General features: G+C 35.1%; 1 protein-coding gene across 1 annotated transcript in view; it reads left to right on the top strand.

The window, feature by feature from the left end:
* LOC133642617 (transmembrane protein 255B) overlaps positions 1 to 8,563 on the top strand; it is a 43,119-nt gene that overhangs the window by 4,934 nt on the left and 29,622 nt on the right. The gene's annotated exons all lie outside the window — the stretch shown is intronic.

Raw genomic sequence — 8,563 nt, 5'->3', positions numbered from 1 at the left:
ATATTTTATGATTTAATGATATAATTAGTTATTTCATGATTTAATTAATTATTTAACAATTTGTTTGTTGATTTCATGATTTATTATTGCATGATTTCATTAATTATTTCGTGATTTAACGATTTTATCAATTTAATGTTTTCTTGAATAATTTCATGATTCAATTAATTATTTCATCATTTCATTAATCATACAAAAATGTGTTTATTGATTTAACGATTTAATTATTTCATGATTTATTTAATTATTTTGTGATTTACATTAATTATGTCATGATTAAACGATTTCATCAATGATTTCATGTTTTCATTAATGATTCCATGATCTCATTATTTATTTAATGATTTAACGATTTAATTAACTAATTATTTCATGCTTCAATTAATTATTTGACAATGTATCTAATAATTTTACAATTCTGTAATCATTTTATGATGTATTAATATTTCATTATTTATTATTATTTCATGATTTAATTAATTATTTCATGATTTAATTATTTCATGATTTGATATATTTTTTAATTGTTTAAATTATTATTTCATGATTTACTTTATGGTTTCACGATTTAATTAATCATTTCATGATTTAAGTAATTATTTCATGATTTAATACATGTTTGTTTTAACCATTTAATTCAATAGGACAATATTTTGTGTAACTGTATTTATTATATATATATATATATATATATATATATATATATATATATATATATATATATATATATATATATATATATACACATACATGTTTATATACATATATATGTTTATATATATATACGTTTATATATATACATATGTATATGTTTATATATACATATATATATGTTTATATATATATACATTTGTATATGTTTATATATATATACATATGTATATGTTTATATATATATACATATGTATATATATGTTTATATATATATATACATATATATATTTTCATATATATACATATATATATGTTTACATTAATATATGTTCACATATATATATACGTATTTATATATATATAAAAAAATATATATATACATATGTATACATGTTTATATATATATATACATGTATAGATATGTTTATATATATACATACATATATATATATGTTTATATATATACATATATATATGTTTACATATATATATGTTCACATATATATATACGTATTTATATATATATACATATATATATACATATATATATATATACGTATTTATATATATGTATATGTATTTACATATATATATATATATTTTTTTTTTTACATGTGACATTCACTACAATTATTGCTGTTTATTTCTGGTAAAAAGAAAAAAAAGGGGGGCCACATAAAAATATTTTGTGACATTATTGCAATAAAATATAATTAAAAAAGTCACGACGGGAACACGGTGAATAGTGGTGACATTGTGCCATTATTTTCCTCTCGGTGACGTAGCAGGAAGGGGCTAGGACAGGACCGAACCTGTAAATATGGACGCTGGTGAGGAGAAGAGAACAACTTTACAGGACAAATCAGAACATATGTGACATCAAGGAAATATGATGTCACTAAAATAAGTCTTTTTTACAGGAAATTGATAAAGAAATGTGATTACACGAGCACTTTTCTGCTCAGTGAAACACGATCTGATTGGCTGCGGATGTCGCGCAAACTGAATTAGTATCGCTTGTTTATCGGAGCGGCGCAGGTAAAGTGCGGGCTTCTGTAAGAAGAGCCAAGATGTACATCCAAATCATTTATTTGGAGGCATTACCTTGTGCAGAAAAGCAATAATCGTGTCTCTGAAGGCTGACAACTTACCTATTTTTGGTTAGTAAACACCATGTTTGTGTCACTGAAGTAGACCTCAGTATCGCCTTCTCACCGTGACGCAAGACACACACTAACCAGCACACATGCAACATTTATTCTTGTGGCGTGGCCCCAAGACGCAGAGACGGTAGGCGGAGTGCAGAAACGAAGGTCTTTTTATATTAGGACCAGGCAGGCAGGAATCAGAGGAAGGCAACACTGGTGACTGATTAGTGATTAGGGACAGGTGAGCTACCCTAATCACTAATCAAGAGCGGGACGAGGAGAAACGGCGCTCAAGCCGGACGTAAAGTGGAATGAAAAATAAGAGCGCTGGGGAGGAAATAATGGCAAAACAGAGCAACATAAAAATAGTCTTTTATTTGCCCTCGACATTTGGCCCTGCGAAAAAGGGACAAGCGGTAGAAAATGGATGGATGTTCTGACAATTACATGAATTATATCGTATGCCGAGACGCTCTCGTTGTCAGCTAGCGAGTAGAGCGCTACTTGTCAGCTAGTCATTAGGGTACTAGTTGCCAGCTAACGATTAGCGCTGTAGTTGTCAGCTGTAATTTGGCACGCTAGTTGTCAGCTAGCGAGTGGTGTGCTACTTGTCAGCTAGTCCATTAGGGTTCTAGTTGCCAGCTAACGATTAGCACTCTAGTTGTCAGCTATCGATTAACACCCTAGTCGTAGGCTATAATTTGGCACGCGAGTTGTCAGCTAGCTATTAGTGCGTTAGTTGCCAGCTAGTGATTAGAGCGTTAGTTGTCAGTTAGAGGTTAGTGCTAGTGATTAGAGTTATAGTTGCCAGCTAACGATTAGCGTGCTAGTTGTCAGCTAGCGATTAACGCCTTACTTGTCTGTTATTGATTGGCACACTGGTTGTCATCTAGCAGTTGGCGCTGGTGATTACAGTTATAGTTGCCAGCTAACGATTAGCGTGCTAGTTGTCAGCTAGCGATTACGCCTTACTTGTCTGCTATTGATTGGCACACTAGTTGTCAGCTAGCGGTTGGCGCTAGTAATTAGAGCTATAGTTGCCAGCTAACAATTAGCGCTCTAGTTGCAATCGAGCGATTAGCACGCTAGTTGTCCGCTAGCGGTTGGCGCTAGTAATTACAGTTATAGTTTCCAGCTAATGATTAGCGTGCTAGTTGTCAGCTAGCGATTAACGCCTTACTTGTCTGCTATTGATTGGCACACTAGTTGTCCGCTAGCGGTTGGCGCTAGTAATTACAGCTATAGTTGCCAGCTAACAATTAGCGCTCTAGTTGCAATCGAGCGATTAGCACGCCAGTGGTTGGCGCCAGTAATTACAGTTATAGTTGCCAGCTAACGATAAGCATGCTAGTTGTCAGCTAGCGATTAACGCCTTACTTGTTTGCTATTGATGGGCACACTAGTTGTCCGCTAGCGGTTGGCGCTAGTAATTACAGCTATAGTTGCCAGCTAACGATTAGCGTGCTAGTTGTTAGCTAGCGATTACGCCTTACTTGTCTGCTATTGATTGGCACACTAGTTGTCCGCTAGCGGTTGGCACTAGTAATTAGACTTGTAGTTGCCAGCTAACAATTAGCGCTCTAGTTGCAATCGAGCGATTAGCACGCTAGTTGTCAGCAGTGTTGGGTTGGTTACTGAAAACCAGTAACTAGTTACAGTTACTAGTTACTTTATGTCAAAAGTAACTCAGTTACTAACTCCGTTACTTACACCAAAAAGTAATGCATTACTGTGAAAAGTAACTATTTAGTTACTTCTTTTTTTGTTTTTAAGGCTCCCATTAATGCCCTTTTAGCCTTCATTTCAGTGCTGTTATTGCGCTGGAGAATAATACAATGTGTTGATCAACTTGACAAGCATTTGCATCACTGAACTCTGCTAAGCAATGTGCTCTACATACAACACACAAACAATGTGCTCTACATACAACACACAAACAATGTGCTCTACATACAACACACAAACAATGTGGTCTACATACAACACACAAACAATGTGGTCTACATACAACACACAAACAATGTGGTCTACATACAACACACAAACAATGTGGTCTACATACAACACACAAACAATGTGCTCTACATACAACACACAAACAATGTGGTCTACATACAACACACAAACAATGTGGTCTACATACAACACACAAACAATGTGCTCTACATACAACACACAAACAATGTGCTCTACATACAACACACAAACAATGTGCTCTACATACAACACACAAAGACAAAGATATGTTTCAAAGGGCCAATTTGTCTCAGGCCAAAACAAATTGACAAAACTATTTTAAATAGCTGCAACATAACATACATAAGTAAAAAACCGCATAATAACAACATATCTGTAAAGCAAGGAAGGCACACATGACATACACAAAGCCTAACCAGGAATTTTTTTTCTCTCAAGGAATTGTGAAATAAAATCATGTCTTCATGAGATCAACACTGTACTGAAGCCCAGAACACTCTACGCATTTCCCCAGTTTTAGTTTAGAGATAAGGAAAGATTGGCCTGACCCACTAGGATCCCTCTTTATGTTTGTGAACTTTATAGTCTATACATTTAGAGTGATGTGATAATCAAACACTCTAGAAGTCTAGAATGAAAGAGTATATAAGAGAATTGACAGAGTGTGTGTACCTTCAGTGCTGAATGATGAGCAGAGGCAGAGTTTGGAGAGTCTTCTTTAGCTCGCTTTCCATGTTTATGTACTCACTGTCCACTGTGTCCAGCTGCCTGAAAGCGGGTGACTCCACTGTAGAAATAGCCTGCATGTCTTCTAGCACATACGCTGCAGTGGCTCTATCAATGTTGTCCTGGCTAGCAGTCCCTCTGTTAAAATCCAGCCGCTGGTGGAGGTGGAGCTGAAGTGTGTCGCTCTTTACTAGCTTTGTCGAAGCATGTTGCTTTTGTAGCTGTTTCAGCAGATTTGAATTGCTGTTTTGGGCAGTAGATAGGATCTTTGATCCAAGACACAACTTACATTGAACTAAAATGTTCTTTTCTTTGTGCTCGACAAAAGAAAAGTAGTGAGAATATCTCCATGTTAAGAAACTCGACTTCTGGCTCCGCCATGATGTAAACACAGACACGCCCCCCAGCCCCCACCCGCACAAAGCGCGCCTCTTCTTTTCCTCGTGACACAGAAGGACGACACTGCAGCGCTCCAATAAAACACACTCAGATCTTCTCCGTTTCTAGCCGATTATACATAAAAAATAACGTTAAATAACGCAGTAACGCATCATGTAGTAACGGTAACTGAGTTACTGAATATAAAAAATACTTTGTAACGCGTTAGTCCCAACACTGGTTGTCAGCTAGCGATTAGCGCTCTGGTTGCCAGCTAGCAATTAACATGCTAATTGCCAGCTAACGATTAACGCGGCAGTTACAAGCTACTGATAAGCGTGTTAGCTCCCAACTAGTAATTAGCCCACTAGTTGCCAGCTAGCTATTAGCGGCACAATGCAGTTATTATTAGAATATGGTTAGTGTTGCCCAATAACAAAGTACTTTTAGCAGCAGTTTCATGTCAAATACAACCAACATTTCATAGAGGATAGATATATAAGCAAATCTGACCAGTGTTCCCTGAGTGTCAGTCTGGACCTGATTCTGTCCCCGGATCATTTCTCAGCCCTTGAAAGTTTAATGCCGCAGGTTGACGTGCGCGTGTAAGACGAGAGGCACTTGGCAGAGCGAGGCGGCGCTGTAAAGAACACCGAGCCAACATGAGCCGCGTGAAGGAGGCGTCTTCATTTCACCGTGCTATTCACCAATCATCCACTGGGGGCGCACTTGCTGGTTAGAGGAGACGAACGTTGGACAGCAGATGGCAGCCGCGCGTCTTTTGCCGATCACCTGACTCTGCGCTCGCCTGCACGCCGTCTTAGCCAAAAGTCTCGGTCAGAAAGGTACAGCGAACAAGACTAAAGTGCAGGGAAAGACTTAAAATGACAGATAAACAGATTTTGTAAGATATAATTTGACTTTACACCTGTGCTATCAACGGTAAACTATGTGTCAGATTGTGTTTTTGATCTACTGTATATACCGGGATATAAGCCACACCCACTAAATTTTAGAATATTTTTGTTCCATATATTAGTCGGATATAAGCCGCACCCACTAAATTTTAGTAGATTTTTTCCATATATTAGTCGGATATAAGCCGCACCCACTAATTTTTTAGAAGATTTTTGTTCCATATATTAGTCGGACACAAGCCACACCCACTAAATTTTAGAAGATTTTTGTTCCATATATATTAGTCGGATATTAACCACACCCACTAAATTTTAGAATATTTTTGTTCCATATATTAGTCGAATATAAGCCGCGGCCACTAAATCTTAGATTTTTTTCCATATATTAGTCGGATATAAGCCACACCCACAAAATTTTACAATATTTTTGTTCCATATATTAGACGGATATAAGGCACACCCACTCAATTTTAGAAGATTTTTGTTCCATATATTAGTCGGATATAAGCCACACCCACTAAATTGTACAATATTTTTGTTCCATATATTAGTCGGATATAAGCCACACCCACTAAATTTTAGAAGATTTTTGTTGCATATATTAGTCGGATACAAGCCACACCCACTAAATTTTAGAAGATTTTTGTTCCATATATTAGTCGGATATAAGCCACACCCACTAAATTTTAGAAGATTTTTGTTCCATATATTAGTCGGAATAAGCCGCACCCACTAAATTTTAGAAGATTATTTTCCATATATTAGTCGGATATAAGCCGCACCCACTAAATTTTTGTAGATTTTTTCCATATATTAGTCGGATATAAGCCGCACCCACTAATTTTTTAGAAGATTTTTGTTCCATATATTAGTCGGACACAAGCCACACCCACTAAATTTTAGAAGATTTTTGTTCCATATATATTAGTCGGATATTAACCACACCCACTAAATTTTAGAATATTTTTGTTCCATATATTAGTCGAATATAAGCCGCGCCCACTAAATCTTAGATTTTTTTCCATATATTAGTCGGATATAAGCCACACCCACAAAATTTTACAATATTTTTGTTCCATATATTAGACGGATATAAGGCACACCCACTCAATTTTAGAAGATGTTTGTTCCATATATTAGGCGGATATAAGCCGCACCCACTAATTTTTTAGAAGATTTTTGTTCCATATATTAGTCGGACACAAGCCACACCCACTAAATTTTAGAAGATTTTTGTTCCATGTATATTAGTCGGATATTAACCACACCCACTAAATTTTAGAATATTTTTGTTCCATATATTAGTCGAATATAAGCCGCGCCCACTAAATCTTAGATTTTTTTCCATATATTAGTCGGATATAAGCCACACCCACAAAATTTTACAATATTTTTGTTCCATATATTAGACGGATATAAGGCACACCCACTCTATTTTAGAAGATTTTTGTTCCATATATTAGTCGGATATAAGCCACACCCACTAAATTGTACAATATTTTTGTTCCATATATTAGTCGGATATAAGCCACACCCACTAAATTTTAGAAGATTTTTGTTGCATATATTAGTCGGATACAAGCCACACCCACTAAATTTTAGAAGATTTTTGTTCCATATATTAGTCGGATATAAGCCACACCCACTAAATTTTAGAAGATTTTTGTTCCATATATTAGTCGGAATAAGCCGCACCCACTAAATTTTAGAAGATTATTTTCCATATATTAGTCAGATATAAGCCGCACCCACTAAATTTTAGTAGATTTTTTCCATATATTAGTCGGATATAAGCCGCACCCACTAATTTTTTAGAAGATTTTTGTTCCATATATTAGTCGGACACAAGCCACACCCACTAAATTTTAGAAGATTTTTGTTCCATATATATTAGTCGGATATTAACCACACCCACTAAATTTTAGAATATTTTTGTTCCATATATTAGTCGAATATAAGCCGCGCCCACTAAATCTTAGATTTTTTTCCATATATTAGTCGGATATAAGCCACACCCACAAAATTTTACAATATTTTTGTTCCATATATTAGTCGGATATAAGCCACACCCACTAAATTTTAGAAGATTTTTGTTCCATATATTAGTCGGATACAAGCCACACCCACTAAATTTTAGAAGATTTTTGTTCCATATATTAGTCGGATATAAGCCACACCCACTAAATTTTAGAAGATTTTTGTTCCATATATTAGTCGGAATAAGCCGCACCCACTAAATTTTAGAAGATTATTTTCCATATATTAGTCGGATATAAGCCACACCCACTAAATTTTAGAATATTTTTGTTCCATATATTAGTCGGATATAAGCCGCACCCACTAAATCTTAAAATGTTTTTTTTTCCATATATTAGTCGGATATAAGCCGCACCCACTAAATTTTAGAATATTATTTTCCATATATTAGTGATATAAGCCACACCCACTAAATTTTAGAATATTTTTGTTCCATATATTAGTTGGAATAAGCCGCACCCACTAAATTTTAGAATATTTTTGTTCCATATATTAGTCGGATATAAGCCACACCCACTAAATTTTACAATATTTTTGTTCCATATATTAGTCGGACACAAGCCACACTCACTGAATTTTAGAAGATTTTTGTTCCATATATATTAGTCAGATATTAACCACACCCACTAAATTTTAGAATATTTTTGTTCCATATATTAGTCGAATATAAGCCGCACCCACTAAATCTTAGTAGATTTTTTTCCATATATTAGTCGGATATAAGCC

Source organism: Entelurus aequoreus, linkage group LG02 (assembly GCF_033978785.1).
Source record: "Entelurus aequoreus isolate RoL-2023_Sb linkage group LG02, RoL_Eaeq_v1.1, whole genome shotgun sequence".
In the NCBI taxonomy this organism is placed as follows: Eukaryota; Metazoa; Chordata; class Actinopteri; order Syngnathiformes; family Syngnathidae; genus Entelurus; species Entelurus aequoreus.
Note: the sequence above shows the minus strand (reverse complement) of the source record. Positions and strands in the feature narration are given on the sequence as shown.